The sequence below is a fragment of the Balaenoptera ricei genome, chromosome 6 (genome assembly GCF_028023285.1).
Source record: "Balaenoptera ricei isolate mBalRic1 chromosome 6, mBalRic1.hap2, whole genome shotgun sequence".
NCBI classification, from domain to species: domain Eukaryota; kingdom Metazoa; phylum Chordata; class Mammalia; order Artiodactyla; family Balaenopteridae; genus Balaenoptera; species Balaenoptera ricei.
The window spans coordinates 33724879-33742512 of NC_082644.1; the positions used below are offsets into that span (position 1 = coordinate 33724879).

General features: G+C 34.4%; 1 long non-coding RNA gene across 1 annotated transcript in view; it reads right to left on the reverse strand.

Annotated features, from left to right (window-relative positions):
• Nucleotides 1-4408: 4408 nt before the first annotated feature.
• Nucleotides 4409-17634, reverse strand: part of LOC132367722 (uncharacterized) — a 46637-nt gene continuing 33411 nt past the window's right edge. The window contains exons 3-6 of the long non-coding RNA XR_009503844.1: nt 11970-12017; nt 10024-10097; nt 4665-4690; nt 4409-4490 (exon numbers count right to left, since the gene is read on the reverse strand). This is a non-coding gene — a long non-coding RNA (uncharacterized LOC132367722). The remainder of the gene's footprint in view (nt 4491-4664; nt 4691-10023; nt 10098-11969; nt 12018-17634) is intronic.

The window sequence follows — 17634 nt, forward strand, 5'->3', positions numbered from 1 at the left end:
ATAAATGAAGGAGACGATAGCAAAGATCAATAAAACTAAAAGCTGGTTCTTTGAGAAGATAAACAAAATTGATAAACCATTAGCCAGACTCATCAAGAGAAAAAGGGAGAAGACTCAAATCAATAGAATTCGAAATGAAAAGGGAGAAGTAACCACTGACACTGCAGAAATACAAACGATCATGAGAGATTACTACAAGCAACTCTATGCCAATAAAATGGACAACCTGGAAGAAATGGACAGATTCTTAGAAATGCACAAACTGCCGAGACTGAACCAGGAAGAAATAGAAAATATGAACAGACCAATCACAAGCACTGAAATTGAAACTGTGATTAAAAATCTTCCAACAAACAAAAGCCCAGGACCAAATGGCTTCACAGGCGAATTCTATCAAACATTTAGAGAAGAGCTAACACCTATCCTTCTCAAACTCTTCCAAAATATTGCAGAGGGAGGAACACTCTCCAACTCATTCTACGAGGCCCCCATCACCCTGATACCAAAACCAGACAAAGATGTCACAAAGAAAGAAAACTACAGGCCAATATCACTGATGAACATAGATGCAAAAATCCTCAACAAAATACTAGCAAACAGAATCCAACAGCACATTAAAAGGATCATACACCATGATCAAGTGGGGTTTATTCCAGGAATGCAAGGATTCTTCAATATACGCAAATCAATCGACGTGATACATCATATTAACAAAATGAAGGAGAAAAACCATATGATCATCTCAATAGATGCAGAGAAAGCTTTCGACAAAATTCAACACCCATTTTTGATAAAAGCCCTGCAGAAAGTAGGCATAGAGGGAACTTTCCTCAACATAATAAAGTCCATATATGACAAACCCACAGCCAACATTGTCCTCAATGGTGAAAAACTGAAACCATTTCCACTAAGATCAGGAACAAGACAAGCTTGCCCACTCTCACCACTATTATTCAACATTGTTTTGGAAGTGTTAGCCACAGCAATCAGAGAAGAAAAAGAAATAAAAGGAATCCAAATCGGAAAAGAAGAAGTAAAGCTGTCACTGTTTGCAGATGACATGATACTATACATAGAGAATCCTAAAGATGCTACCAGAAAACTACTAGAGCTAATCAATGAATTTGGTAAAGTAGCAGGATACAAAATTAATGCACAGAAATCTCTTGCATTCCTATACACTAATGATGAAAAATCTGAAAGTGAAATTAAGAAAACACTCCCGTTTACCATTGCAACAAAAAGAATAAAATATCTAGGAATAAACCTACCTAAGGAGACAAAAGACCTGTATGCAGAAAATTATAAGACACTGATGAAAGAAATTAAAGATGATACCAACAGATGGAGAGATATACCATGTTCTTGGATTGGAAGAATAAACATTGTGAAAATGACTATACTACCCAAAGCAATCTACAGATTCAGTGCAATCCCTATCAAACTACCAATGGCATTTTTCACAGAACTAGAACAAAAAATTTCACAATTTCTATGGAAACACAAAAGACCCCGAATAGCCAAAGCAACCTTGAGAACGAAAAATGGAGCTGGAGGAATCAGGCTCCCTGACTTCAGACTACATTACAAAGCTACAGTAATCAAGACAGTTTGGTACTGGCACAAAAACAGAAACATAGATCAATGGAACAGGATAGAAAGCCCAGAGATAAACCCACGCACATATGGTCACCTTATCTTTGATAAAGGAGGCAAGCATATACAGTGGAGAAAAGACAGCCTCTTCAATAAGTGGTGCTGGGAAAACTGGACAGGTACATGTAAAAGTATGAATTTAGAACACTCCCTAACACCATACACAAAAATAAACTCAAAATGTATTAAAGACCTAAATGTAAGGCCAGACACTATCAAACTCTTAGAGGAAAACCTAGGCAGAACACTCTATGACATAAATCACAGCAAGATCCTTTTTGACCCAACTCCTAGAGAAATGGAAATAAAAACACAAATAAACAAATGGGACCTAATGAAACTTAAAAGCTTTTGCACAGCAAAGGAAACCATAAACAAGACCAAAAGACAACCCTCAGAATGGGAGAAAATATTTGCAAATGAAGCAACTGACAAAGGATTAATCTCCAAGATTTACAAGCAGCTCATGCAGCTCAGTAACAAAAAAACAAACAACCCATTCCAAAAATGGGCAGAGGACCTGAATGGACGTTTCTCCAAGGGAGACATGCGGATTGCCGGCGGACACATGGAGGAATGCTCGGCATCATTGATCATTGGAGAGATGCGGATCGAAGCTACGGTGGGATATCGTCTCGCACCGGTCAGAGTGGCCATCATCGAAAAATCTAGAAACAATAAATGCTGGAGAGGGTGTGGAGAGGGGGGAACGCTCTTGCACTGTTGGTGGGAATGTGGATTGGTGCAGCCACTGTGGGGAACAGTGTGGAGGTTCCTTAGAGAAGTGAAAGTGGGGCTGCCATGTGACCCAGCAATCCCACTACTGGGCATATACCCTGAGAAAACCATAATTCAAAAAGAGTCATGTACCAAAATGTTCATTGCAGCTCTATTTACAGTGGCCAGGATGTGGAAGCGACCTAGGTGTCCATCATTGGATGAATGGATAAAGAAGATGTGGCACATATATAAATGGAATATTACTCAGCCATAAAAATAAACGAAATGGAGGTATTTGTAGTGAGGTGGATGGAGTTAGAGTCTGTCATACAGAGTGAAGTAAGTCAGAAAGAGAAGAACAAATGCAGTATGCTAACACATATATATGGAATCTAAGGGAAAAAAAAAGGTCATGGAGAATCTAGTGGCAAGACGGGAATAAAGACACAGACCTACCAGAGAATGGACTTGAGGATATGGGGAGGGGGAGGGGTAAGATGTGACAGGATGAGAGAGTGGCATGGACATATATACACTACCAAATGTAAAATAGATAGCTAGTGGGAAACAGCCGCATAGCACAGGGAGATCAGCTTGGTGCTTTGTGACCAAGACAGGTGGGATAGGGAGGGTGGGAGGGAGGGAGATGTAAGAGGGAAGAGATATGGGAACATATGTTTATGTATAACTGATTCACTTTGTTATAAAGCAGAAACTAACACACCATTGTAAAGCAATTATACTCCAATAAAGATGTTAAAAAAAATAATCTTATTTCTATATATTGGAAAAATAATTTAAAACATTCACATTATGATAGTAAAAAAAAAATCATCAAATACTTACAAATAAATCCTGCAAGACCTCTCCATATAAAACCATCAAGAATTATTGTAAAAAGTGAAAAATATAAATGGTAGAATATTCATGGATTGGACATACCAATATGAAAGGATGCTAATTGTTCCCAGATTTATTCATGTCTTCAATAAAATCCCTATAGAAATACCAAAACTTTCTTTAGGATAACTAATAAACTGATTCTTAATCTGTGGAACTGAAACAGGCTTAAGTTAAGCCAAGATTGTTTTAATGAAGATCAAAGTAGAATAACAAAACAATATGCAGCAACAATAATGTAAGGAGTTTAGTACTGGCTCAACCAATGGAAAAAACACAGACTACAGAAATAGGAGTATTCATGTTTAGATGATTTATGATAAGAGTGACCCTGCAGAGCAGTGGGTAAGTATGGACTTTTTAATAAATGGTCTATGTAAATTGTATATCTGAAAGGGAAAAAAAGAATTTTAACCCTACCTCATACCATATACTAACATCAATCTCAGATGTACTGAAAATCTAAATGTGAAAGACAATAAAAATAATGTTTCTATAACAAAGAAGACTATCTTCATAACTTGGAATATACAGACTTTTATTCCAAATAAAAATAAATCTATATAACAGATTTGTTATATACTTGTGGTTCAAATATAAATCCTCTATAAAAATCATCAAAGGTACAATCATTAAAATCCAGTTTGTCAAAATACTTAACATTTTGATATGTTATTTTCTGAGGAAAGTGCTAAAAATACATTCAACTTTTAATCTAAAGAAGTCACCAAACTTTTAAAACTCATCTTCTATATTCAAAGTATTACATATTTTAAAATTATTAATACATTAATTATTTTAAAATTATTACGTTCAAAATAATAGCCTAGCACACTGAAAAGTTCTCAAAACCAAAAAATTTAGTGATGTTCTGTATACTCTAGGTACTTGATAGCAAACTGCAGTCATATTTTTATAACAAGTTTTTAAGTATATTTTAAACAAGCTTTATAACAAAAGACACTCATTAATAATGGCAATGGCAATGCCAGTTGTCTACAACATAATATTTTTGTGAACCATAAACATATTTAAATACATATTTACTCTAATAAGCTATGGAATCAATATAATTCCATGTGCTATTTTACTACAATATACTATAAAATAGTATCTCTGTGTTTACAAAGATATTACTATAACTACATGCTAGTTAAATAACTACATCTTTGTTGAAATATGTTTCCTAGACAAAGCTATGGATGCTCCAAACCCTGGTAAAAAATAAAAAAAAAAGGTTTCGAATAAAAAATTTAAACTTCAAGAGACTGATTCTAGCAGGAAGTTCATCAAATAAGTATGTTCTGCTCTACTGAGCATTATCCAAGTCAGAAACGAGGCTTTTATGCTAACTCTGCTAGAAAAATAAGCCAAAACCTTTTTCTCACCTTTTTTATGTTGAAAATTTTTAAACCTGTAGAAAAAAAATTATAGTATTACGAAAACCATTTTTCTAAAGCCAGCAATCAACACTTTGTCACTTTCTCAAGCCCCCTACTCTCACTCCACTTCCTTGGCTCATTTCCCACTTCTTTTTGGCTGAAACATTTGCATGATTTGCAAACATGATGACACTTCACACTTAAGTAATTCAGTATATATCTCGTAAGAAATAGGAGACATTTTTCTACATTTATTACAGTTAAAATAAAACTATCACACTAAAAAATTCATAGTGGATATAATATTATGTACAATATGGCCATATTCAAAGTTCCTCAATCGTCACCCAAATAGCGTTTTTAGCAGTTTTAGAATCAGCTTGTCAGTAGCTACAAACATGTATTTGGGGAGATGATTTGGATTGTATTTAATCTTTAGTTAATTGGGGGAGAATAGGAATCTTGATCTTAGTAAGCCTTCTAATACATGTACACAGTATCTTTCCCAATTTATTTAGATGATATAGAGGGTTTTGAGGTGAGAAAGGACACACTCTACTGTATCATGATAGACTCCAGTGTGGTAGTGATAGAAGCAGGGACAATACAGGAGGCTACTCCAGCAACCCTAGTGTGAAATGATGGTATTAAAGTTTTAGCAGTGGTGGCAATTTAAAGAGGTCTGATATTGGATGTATTCTGAAGGTGGAACCAGTGGCGTGAGTGTGAGAGTGCTTGCTTCCATACAACCTTGCAAATAGGGTTCTGTCAAACTTTTTGGATGTTTGCCAATGTAATTATTTTAAAAGTGTTGTGTCTCATGTAGCTTTTCTCAGAATTCTCTTGTCATGAGTGACATAGAGCATCACTCTGTGGTCCATTTGTATTTCTTTCTTGGTGTACTGTATTCTGTAACACATTTTCTACTATTTTGTTGATCTTTCACTTGTCAATGCCTACTAACCCTTCATATGTTATGGAGATTAGCCCTTTACCTGTGATGAGTAACCTCAATTTATAATTTATATTTTAACCTTGCTATGATTGTTTCCTTTGCCATAAAGAAAGCTTTCATTTTCATAATGAAGTATTTAAGTCTTTTCTTATATAGTCAGTTTCGGCACAAATTGTTAAAGAATCTTCCATGTTATCTTCTAATACTTGATTCACTTTATTTTACATTTACACACTAATCCATTTGAAGCTTATTCTGCTGAATAGCATAAAGATCTAACTTTCTTATCCCAGATGGCTACCAAATTATCCCTATGACATTTATGGAAAAATCCAGCTTTTCCACATACTTTTGAGGTATCATCTTTATTACATTTAAGAAATGGTACATATTTGCATCTATTTCTAATTGTCTCTTTTGTTGTTTAGGTCAGTATGCTCCATCATGTAGCAAGACCACTGTTTTAATTATTGAGGCTTTAAAAAGTGTTTGAATATTTGGTAGGGCAGCTCCATCAAAACTGCTTAAACAGTTTCTGGCTATACATGCTTATTTAGTTGTCCATATTAACTTCTGAATCAAGATAACCAAGCTGAATCAATAAATATATAAAAAAGCTAACACGTGATGACCAAATTACATTTATTTCAAGAATGCAGTCTGAGCTAAGAATCAAAATCAGTGCAGTTCACCATACTAACAGAGTAAAGGAGAGAAATCATGTGATCATATCATTACCTGCAAAAAAATTTTAATAAAATTTAATAGTTAGAGATAACAAAAACAGAAAAATATATTAGGACATGTAAATAATATTGTGCTAGTTATGTGAGTGACCCCAAAGTCTAAGACAAAATTGGGACCATGATAGATATGCTTTGTAACTTTTGTTTTAAACTTTCAAGTGTAAACATAATAAAAATTAGTTCCCAACAGCACATTTATGATGCCCATCAGTGTCATTTAAGGACATGACTATGGGGTACACCTAGGAGGAGTGGCAGCAAATGGATCCTGCTCAGAGGACGCTGTACAGAGATGTAAGTAATACTAGAGAACTACAGCCACCTCATTTCAGTGAGTAAATATAACTAACCCACATAATTCCCTACATAATTCAATGTAGTTTACTTAAAAATATTTTTGTCACCTAGACTGAGGTCTAGTTTATACAAAATAAAATTCAGTATTTTTGCGTGTATAATTCAATGAGTTTTGACAAGTGTATCATTTTTTTATCTATCACCATGACATAGAATATTTTCTTCATCCTAAAAAGTTTTATTGTATGCCTCCCACCATTACGTCTTTTGCCCTGGCAGCCACTAGTCTGCTTTCTATCACAATAGTTTTGCCTTTCGAGAAGTCTATATAAACGGAATCACAAAAAAAAGTATTTACTCTTTTGTGTCTGACTTCTTTTACTTGCCATAGTGCTTTTGAGGCTCATCCAATTTGCTGTATATATCAGTAAGTATTTTTTGTTTTGTTTTATTTTTTTTAATCTAAGCAATACTCTGTTGTATGGCCATTCCACATTTGCTTATTTATTCAGCACTTGCTAGACTGGGTTATTTCAAGTTTTTAGCTTTTGTGAATAAAACTATTGTAACATTCAATTCTAAGCTTTAGTGTGGAAATGTTTTAATTTCTCTTGCATAAATACAGAGGACTTAGTTTGCTGTATCTTGTATTAAGGGTATATTTAACTTTATATGAAACTGCCATATATTTCCAAAGAGGCTATGTCACTTTGCATTCCCATCAGGGATGTATTAGAATTTTAGTGGCTGCACATTCCTCACAATGAATGGAATTACCAATTTTATTTTTAACAAATATAGAGTTCTTATTGGATTTTATCTTTCATATCCCTGACAGGTACTGATGTTGAACATTTTCCACATGCTTCATGGTCTTTAATAAGTCTATTTTATGCCAAGTGCTGATTGATATATTGGCCTATTTTTGGTTTTAAGTTAAAGAATGTTATAAATTCTCTCTCTCTCTCTCTCTATATATATATATATTTTTTTTTTTTATCAAGATAAATATATTGTAAATATTTCTCCATACCTATAACCCTCCTCATCCACTGCCCCAAGGCTGAGGATTCCCTTCTTGATTCTTTAACAGCGTTTTTTTTTAAAAAATTATTTATTTATTTATTTTTGGCTGTGTTGGGTCTTCGTTTCTGTGTGAGGGCTTTCTCTAGTTGCGGCAAGTGGGGGCCACTCTTCATCGCCGTGCGTGGGCCTCTCACTATCGCGGCCTCTCTTGTTGCAGAGCATGGGCTCCAGACACGCAGGCTCAGTAGTTGTGGCTCACGGGCCTAGTTGCTCTGCGGCATGTGGGATCTTCCCAGACCAGGGCTCGAACCCGTGTCCCCTGCATTGGCAGGCAGATTCTCAACCACTGCGCTACCAGGGAAGCCCTTTAACAGTGTTTTTAAGGAGAAGTCTTAAATTTTGATGAAGTCCAATTTTTAATCATCGTTTTCTTTATACTTCATACTTTTTGTGCTCTTTTTAAGAAATTTTTGCCTTACTGAAGATTAAGATTTTCTCCTAAATTGCCTTCTAGAAGTTTTATAGTTTTAAAGTGTTACATTTAGTTCTATAATCTATTTCCATTTAATTGCTTTATATGGTATGAAGCAAGAGTTTAAGGTCATTTTAAAATATATATTCAATTATATCTTTGCAATTTCCTCAAAAGATTATCCTTTCCCACAATGACTTGCCTTGCATCTTTTCAGAGAATTGGTTATATGTGGGTCTGCTTCTGGACTTCATATTTGTTCCATTGATCTATGTATTTATCTTCACACAAATGCCACACTCTTGATCAATATACATTTGTATTAAGTTTTGAAATTAAGCAGGTAAAGTTCTTCTTGTTTGTTTTGTTGTTTTGCTATTATGATTTTTTTTACTTTTTTCATGTAAATTTTAGAATCATTTGTCATTTTCTCTAAAATCCCTGTTGAGATTCCAATTAGGAGTATTACCTTGACACTATAGATCAATGTGAGGAGAAATTATACCATCACAATATTGAGTTTTCTGATCCAGGGAGATTTATTTAGATCAACTTTAACTTTCTCTTGTGATTGTTTGTTGGTAGAATATAGAGTTATAGATGTTTTGGAGACTATTATATATCTTACGTATAATATATGGCAATGTCATTGGAGATTATAAACTTCTTACTTTGTTTTTATTCTGTTTAATAATAATAACATTATTATTAACTTTATTGAACTAAGATGGCCAGTATAATATTGAATGCAAGTGGTAAGAGAGAACATCTACAGTATCTGTACCATTTTGCATTTCCATTAACAGTGTGAGAGTTCCATTGTCCTACATCCTCATAAGCAAGTTTGTTAAGGATTTTTTGTATCTAGGTTTTAAAGGGATATTTATATATTCCTCTTTTTGTAATATCTTATGATTCTTACTTCATGGTAACACTCACCACAGAAAATGCATTGGGAAGTGTCATCAGATTTTCTATTTTCTAAGTGTTAGTGTATAATTGACATTATTTCTTGTTAACAGTTGTGTAGAATTCACCATTAAAGCCATCATGGCCTGAAGTTTTCTTTGTGGAAACATGAAACAGTGGTCTTGGTACATGATTTCCATTATGAATTAAATTTCTTTGATATAGTGCTATTCATCTTATCTATTTCTTGAGTGAATTTTGTACATTATGCTCTTTAAGAAACTTGTCCATTTCATCTTCGTAACTAAAATTTTAGCATAATTGTCTATAATATACCTATTCTCCATTTATTATCTGTAGGATCTGTAGTGATACCCCATATTTCATTCCTACTTTGAGTAATTTGGGTCTTCCTTCATGTTTTCCTATCAGTCCGGCTAGATGTTTATTAAGTGTATCAATATTTTTGAAGAACCAGGTTTTGGTTTTATTGATTTTTCTCTATTTTTCTGTCTTTTTAGTTTATAAGTTTTAGTGCTTGTCTTTTCCATTTCTCATCTTCTAATAATTTGAGTTTAATATATTCTTTAGCTTTTTAAGATAGAGGCTAGATCAGTTATTTACATATTTCTTCTGTTTTAATATAAGCAACGGAATATTATATACTTTCTTCAGGCATTCCTTTAGCTGAATCCCAAATATTTTGGTATGTTCTTTTCATTTTTATTTAGGTCAAGATATTTATTTTTTCTTTCTGGTGTCTTCTCTAATTCATTGTTTATACAGATGTGTGCTGTTTATTTTACAAATATTTGAGCATTCCCCAAGTTACTTCTGTTACTAATTTCTAAAGAAAAACTATCAATCTCCTCTTTTGGAACACTTTGGCTTAATAGCCAGGTCCACATGATCCTTTTCTTCATTTTCTTTCTTGCCTCCCTTAGCCTGAATAATACTTACCTTGACCTGTGTTAAAGCTTCTATTCTGGGGAACTTGTTGTCCAGTGGCTGAATCAGTTTTTTGGAGGCTTTCTCTGAGGCACAAAAGAAAAATTTCTCAGATTGTCTGGCAGCATCAATTGAACAAACCAGTCAGTCTGACCCTGGGTGACTATCTTATTACCTGGATGTTCATGTTTTTCATTGTAAGCCCAGATCAGTGTTATGGTGATCCTAAGGAAGTTTTAGCTTCCCCTATTGCCACCCACAATGCTTATCAGATAATAGAATCATGTCAGGTACCCTACTGTTTAATAATGGATGCCAAGACCCACTTCAGAAAGAGCTGATCAGTCTTTACATGTTCTTCCTACTCATGTTGTGGTGGGGATAGTGGCTTGGGGCATGGTGGCTTGGAGCATAGTCTTGATCACTTAGCGACTGAGTGATGCCCATTCCTTGTCATCCAGCAAAACTTGCAAGGCTACTTTATGTGCTAGCCAGATAAGCCAAATTTCAATAGTCTCAATGGAGTTTTGCCAGAACCTCTCTCTAATTTCTCTTTTCCCATTCATTTAAAGAATGAACCTCACTTCATCTCTGAGTAACTAAACTTCCCTTGATCACCAGAGAGTATTTTCTATAGTTACCACCATGGATCAGAGGAAAAGTGGGTTCTCTTTCTGGTAATGTAGAAGGGTGAACAACAACCATGGATTCTTTTTTAACTTTGTGGGATCCTCCCTCCTTATTCTCTAAGTATTGATACAACTCACCAGGTGTCTCCTGGATGACAGTCAAAATCTATTTGTCTCCTTGTCACTAAACAGTTCAGCAACAAGATGCAGGTCCGCTTGTCAGAGTCCTATTCCATACCTAGGTAGTTGGCCTGCCAAAAAGGCATTGCAATCTTATCATCTTTTGGGACAAAGGGGTTAAAAGTCTGACCTAGTCAATCTATCCGGAGTAGGTGGGGCCAAAGTCCCGTTAAGTGTGACCTCTTTTACCTCAAGAAAAATGGACCAAGTTTTGAAGAAGTTACAATTTTTGTATCAGGAGAATTCTTTACTTTGTAAAAGACAGCATTTTTTCCTTTGTCAGAGGGATTCAATATTATGAGTCCATCTACATTGTTTCAAGAAATTTTGCAAGTAAAATCCAAGCAGGCCCTTGAATTTTGTTGGGGCTTATCAACCTTGGCTTACTCCAGCAGCTAAGGTCACTGAGATGATTTTTAAATTGCTTACCAACATGATAACACTTTATAAGCATTTTCAGTTCAAACATGTTAACATATGAATTCTAATTACACATTTTTACAACAATACATACAATTAGTTAGCTCAGAGACTCACTCACAACATAATTTAACTTATTTTTTTTCTCTTCACTATAAATTTTGCCCAAACGCTATTAGACATTTTTCAACAGAAACATAGACCAATGAGTTTTCTGAGGCACTTCAGGAGTTACTCAGCAGCTGCCAGAAGAACATCTTATCTTCACAACTAGAGCCCACAGGGTGGGGTGGGGGGTGAACAGAGGGAACAGCTCCCACCAGAAAGCATAGCTTTGTATTTACTTTTGGTTTTAAGTAGAAATTTCCTAAGCCTCAATAAATGCACTATTTTAGGACAATGTTTTGAACTTAAAATGTGCAATATTTCATTTGGACCTTAAGGATTTTATGAAAACCCAAGCATAAAACAGATCTCATGGTAAGGGTGGTTGAATTTTTTTTTTTTTAAGGCTATAGCAAGTTAGGATCACACAGTGACACATATATGTATTTATTCAGATTAATACAAAAATTTTATTGCTAAGTTTCTAACATCTGAGGCCCTTTTCTTGGTGCTAAGCGTAAACAAATATCCAGTAATTTTCATCTTATTTTTGTTTTGACATATATGTACTTTAAATAATTAGAGCTCTGAAGATCAAAACTTATAAAGGGAAACTTGGCTCACCTGTTAAGGAAGTCTCCAGAAATTGAAATGAATTCTATCCTGCAATCCCTTGGAAGGAAAATAATTAGAAAATGGTGAAAAGAGAGCATGAAAATTCTGGCAAGTTTGCATAGACCCTATGGGAAAAAAAGACATGCTCCCTCCAGGACATATGCCATGTTTCATTTCTTTGTTTTTACTGTATGTAACATAAAATTGACCATTTTAACCATTTTTAAGTGTACAGTTCAGTGACATTAAGTACACTCACAATGTTATACAACCATCACTACTACCCATTTTTGGAAATTGCTCATCTCAAACAGAAAGTCTGTATCCATTAAGTAACTATTCCCAATTCATTCCTTCTCTAGCTTAGAAGTTAAACTTCTCATATTAAAAAAATTCAAAATAGTACTTTTAGAGGCCTTCAGAGGCAGGTAAAAGACTTTACATTCATACTTTTACTATTTTCATCATCCAGGTGAAAAAAGTTTAGATATCTCAGGTGACGTGTGGTGTGCACACCCGTATGTATCAGTAATCTGTATTCTACTTTCTGCTTTTATGAGTTCTAGGTACTTAATATAAGTGGAACCATATGTTATCTGTCATTTTGTATCTGGCTTATTTCACTTAGCATGATGTTTCAAGGTTCATCCATGTTCTAGCAAGTAGCAGAATTTCATTCTTTTTTAAGGCTGAGTAACATTCTGTGGTATATGTATATCACATTTTGTTTATCCATTCACCCATTGCCAGACACTTGGGTTGCTTTCAACTTTGGTCTATTGTGAATAATGCTGCCATGGACATTGGTGTACAGGTATCTGTGTGAATCTCTGCTTTTAATTATTTTGGGTATATACCTAGAAATGGAATCATATGATAATTCTATGTTTAACTTGTTGACGAACTACCAAACTGTCTTCCAACACAGGCTGTACCATTTCACATTCCCACCAGCATTGCACAAGGGTTCCAATTTCCCCCCACCAACACTTGCTATTTTACATTTTTTCAATAATAGCCATCCTAAATGGGTGTGAATTGGTTTTTAATTGTGACATATATTTGCATCTCCCTAATGACTAGTGATGTCGAGCATATTTTCTTGTGCTTATAGGCCATTTGTGTATCTTCTTTGGCAAAAACGTCTAATTCAAATTCTTTGCCCAGGGCTTCCCTGGTGGCAGAGTGGTTAAGAATCCACCTGCCAATGCAGGGGACACTGGTTTGAGTCCTGGTCCAGGAGGATTCCACATGCCGCGGAGCAACTAAGCCAGTGCGTCACAACTACTGAGCCTGCACTCTAGAGCCTGCAAGCCACAACTACTGAAGCCCGCACACCTAGAGCCTGTGCTCCGCAACAAGAGAAGCCACCACAATGAGAAGCCTGTGCACCACAATGAAGAGTAGCCCCCACTCGCTGCAACTAGAGAAAGCCCGTGTGCAGCAACGAAATAAATAAAAATAAATAAATTTTTAAAAATCCTTTGCCCATTTCTTAATTAGGTTGATTGTCTTGTTGTTTTTTATTGTAGTTCTTTATATATTCTGGATACTAAACTTCTATCAGATATATGATTTGCCAATATTTTCTCTCATTCTGTGGGTTGTCTTTTCACTCTCTTGATAGTATCCTTTGATTCACAAAACTTAAAAATTTTGATTAAATCCAATTTATCTACTCTTTACTTTTGTTGCCTTGTCTCTTTGTACAATATTCAAAACATTTCCCCAACCAATGTCATGAAGATTTTTCCCTTCTAAGAGACGTATAGTTTTAGCTCTTGCATTTAGGTTTTTGATTCATTTTGAGTTAATTTTTGTATATGGTGTAACATAAGGATCCAATTTATTCATTTACATGTGGATATGCAGGTTTTCTAGCATTTTTTGTTGAAAAGACTCTCCTTGCCCCATTGAATAGTCCTGGTAACACTTTTGAAAATAAATTAGCCATATAAATGAGGATTTAATTCTGAGCTCTATATTCTATTCCACTGGTCCATATGTCTATATTATGCCAGTATTCTTTTGATTTCTGTAGCTTTGAAGTAAGTTTTGAAATCAACAAGTGTGAGATCTCCAACTTTGTTACTTTGAAGATTGCTTTGACTATTCATGGTCCTTTGAGATTCCATATGAATTTTAGGATGGGTTTTTCTATTTCTGCAAAAACGTCACTGGGATTTTGCTAGAGATTGTATTGAAACTGTAGTCAGCTTTGGGAGTATTTCCAACCTCATGATATTAAATATTCTAACCTGTGGATATAGGATGTCTTTGCATTTATTTATATCTTCTTTAATTTCTTTCAGCAACATTTTTTAGTTTTCAGTGTACAAGTCTTTCACCTTCTTCATTAAATTTATTGCTAAGTATTTTATTCTTTTAGATGCTATTGTAAATTGAATTGGTTCCTTATTCCTTTTCAGCTTGTTCATTTTTAGTGTATAGAAATGCATCTGATTTTTGTGTGTTTATTTTGTATCCTGAAACTTGTCAAATTTATTAGGTCTAATAGGTTTTTGTAATGGAATATTTATGGTCTTATACATAAAGATTATGTTTTCTGTGAACAGAGATAATTTTACTTTTTCCTTTCCAATTTGGACTTCTTGTTATTTCTTTTCTTATCCAGTTGCTATAGCCAGAACATCAAATACTATGCTGAGTAGAAGTGCCAAAAGCAGGCATCCTTGTCCTATTTCTGATCTCATGGAAAAGTCTTTCACCATCAAATATGACGTTGGCTGTGAATTTTTCATATATGGTCTTTATGATGTTGAGGAAGTTTCCTTTTATTCCTCATTTATTAAGATTTTTAATCATGAGAGGGTGTTGACTTTTGTCAAATGTCTTTATACATCAATTGTGTTTATTTTTTCCCTTCCTTCAGGGAATATGGTGTATTAAATTGATTGAATTTCATATGGAACCATCCATGCATTCTGGGAGTAGATCTTTCTTGGTCATGATACTTTTAATAGTTTGCTGAATTCAGTTGGCTAGTATTTTCTTGAGGATTTTTGCATCAGTATTCATAAGCGATATTGGTCTGTAATTTTTTATGCTGTCTTTTTAAAAACATTTAAACAACAGCAAAAAAACAAACAGTTCACCCACTTCTCCCAACACCCATCCCAACCTCTGGAAACCACCAATCTGTTCTCTTTATATATGAGCTTGTTTTTTTCCTTTTCTTTTGTTTAGATTCCACATATAAGAGAGATCATACAGTATCTTCCTCTGATTTATTTCACTTAGTATGTCCTCTAGGTCTATCCATGTCATTGCAGATGGCAAAGTTTTATTCTTTTTTATGGATGAGTAATATTCCATATATATCTAGATGTGAGATCTATCTATCTATATAGATAGATAGATAGATCTCACATCTTCTTTATAACTTCACTAATCATTTATTCTGCAGTGTCTGATCTGTTAATCCAATCCAGTGTTGGATTTTTGAAAAATTATTTTTAATTTCTTAAAGTTCAATTTGGGTCTTTTTTATACCTTCCATATCTTTTCTCATGTTCATAATTTCCTTTATCTTATTAAACATATGGAGTATATTTATGAGTTATTTTAACATCTATGTCTTTTAATTTTTGTGTGTGTGTGTGTGTTTCGTCTAGTTTCACTTGCTTGTAGGGGGCCGTGGGCAGAGGCCTTGCCCCAACCCCTCAAACCAGAGTTCCTAGTGCAAAACCATTGTGCCCGACACTGAAGCTCCTGTCTTTTAATTTTTATCACATGGTTTATTTCTTGTTCTGTTTCTACTTTTTTTTCCCTCCTGGTTTTAGGTTGTATTTTTCTGCTTCTTCGCATAACTGGTAGTTTTTTTATTAGATGGTAGATAATGTGAATTTACATTGTTGAGTGCTATATTCTGAGTTAATTTTTAAAGTATTTTGGAACTTTATTTTCACATGCAGTTAAGTCACTTGGAATCAGTTTGATCCTTTCAAGAATGGCTTTTAGGGTTCATTATGAAGGGTCTGGACCATCCTTTACTCTAGGATTACTTTGGCCCCTTTACTAAGGCAACAAAGTTATGAGAACTCTACACAGTCACCCATATATAAGAGGTCTTTCTATACTGGCTGGTGGAAACACAAACTATTTTCAGCTGTATGTGGTTTTGGTTTTTGGTTTTTCAGCCTATTCCTTTCTGGTAGTTCTTTCCTTGACCTTGGATAGTTTCCTTACATGTATACACAGGCCAATATTCTGCCAAATACTCAAAGAGAACTTTCTGCCAATTCTCATAGCTTTTCCTTTGGTCATCTCTTTTTTCTCTGTGATTTTTTTTCATATAAATTCTAGTCCATTCACCTATATCAACTCTGAATTCTGTCTCCTTAAGTCAGTGAAATTACCAGGGAGGTTATTAGTTTCCTTTTTGTGTCCTATTGCCTGGAAAAGCTCCAGGTAGTAGGTTGTGACAACCATATATTTCCACTTCATTTGTTTTCCTTGTCAAAGAGATCACCATCCTGCACTGCCTGTTGTCTGATGTCTAACACCTTTATTTCATAGTTTTCCAGTTGTTTAAAATGATAAAATAAAGGTCTTTCCTATAATTCCATTATGGCCAGAAGTGAAGTCATTTTCCAATCCTTTTTTTAAAAACACATGGACTTTTATTAAAGTTTAATGTCATTTAGGCTTGTGATTCAGGGGTCTAAGATGATTGATCCCATTTGGACAACGCAAAAATGCTTTTGTTGTCACCTCCTCCCAAAAAGTTAATATGAAAACTTCATTTGACCAGTACTGAAGTTGTATCTTTCTCTACCTTCAGAAGCATCAAAATCCATGTGGCTGGACAATAACCTAAATTATTTTTCATTTAAACTGCACTGTGGAGAAACTGGAACCCTTGTACACTGTTGCTGGAAATGTAAAATGGGGCAGCCAGTATGGAAAATGGTATGGAGGTTTCTCAGAAAAATTAAAAATAGAACTACCATATGATCTAGTTATCCTACTTATGGGTATGTATTCAAAATTTAAATTAGGATCTCAAAGAGATACCTGCACTTACATGTTCATTGCAGTGCTATTCAAAACAGCCAAGATATGAAAACCTAAATGTCCATTTATAGATGAACAAAGAATATGTGTTATATACATACAATGGAATATTATCATTAAAAAGGAAAGGAATCTTGCCAAATGTGACAACATGGATGAACCTAGAGAACCTTATAGTAAGTGAACTAAGACAGTCACAAAAGGACAAATACTGCATAATTTCATGTATATTAAAAAATATAAAATAAATTCATAGAAACAGGGAGTAATATAGTGGTTGCCAAAGGCTTGGGAAGGGAGGAAATGGGGAACTGCTGTTCAACATATATAATGCTTCAGTTATACAAGATGATAGAGATTTACTGTACAACATTGTACCTACAGTTAACAATACTGTATTATACACTTTAAAATGTGTTAGAGTAGATCTCATGTTGTAGTCTTCCCAGAATAAAAAATAAATAAAATAAAATAACAAATCTGTTTTACAAAACCTTAAGTGATATTCAAGTTGGATCAAGGAGAACCTCCATTGTTATTAGAGGAAGAATTTCTGAAGAGAAGGGCCCAGATGAGTTATTGAATACTGGCAGAAAGTATCTGTTGTGTCAGTCTCAGCCTATTAATAGTGATGCTC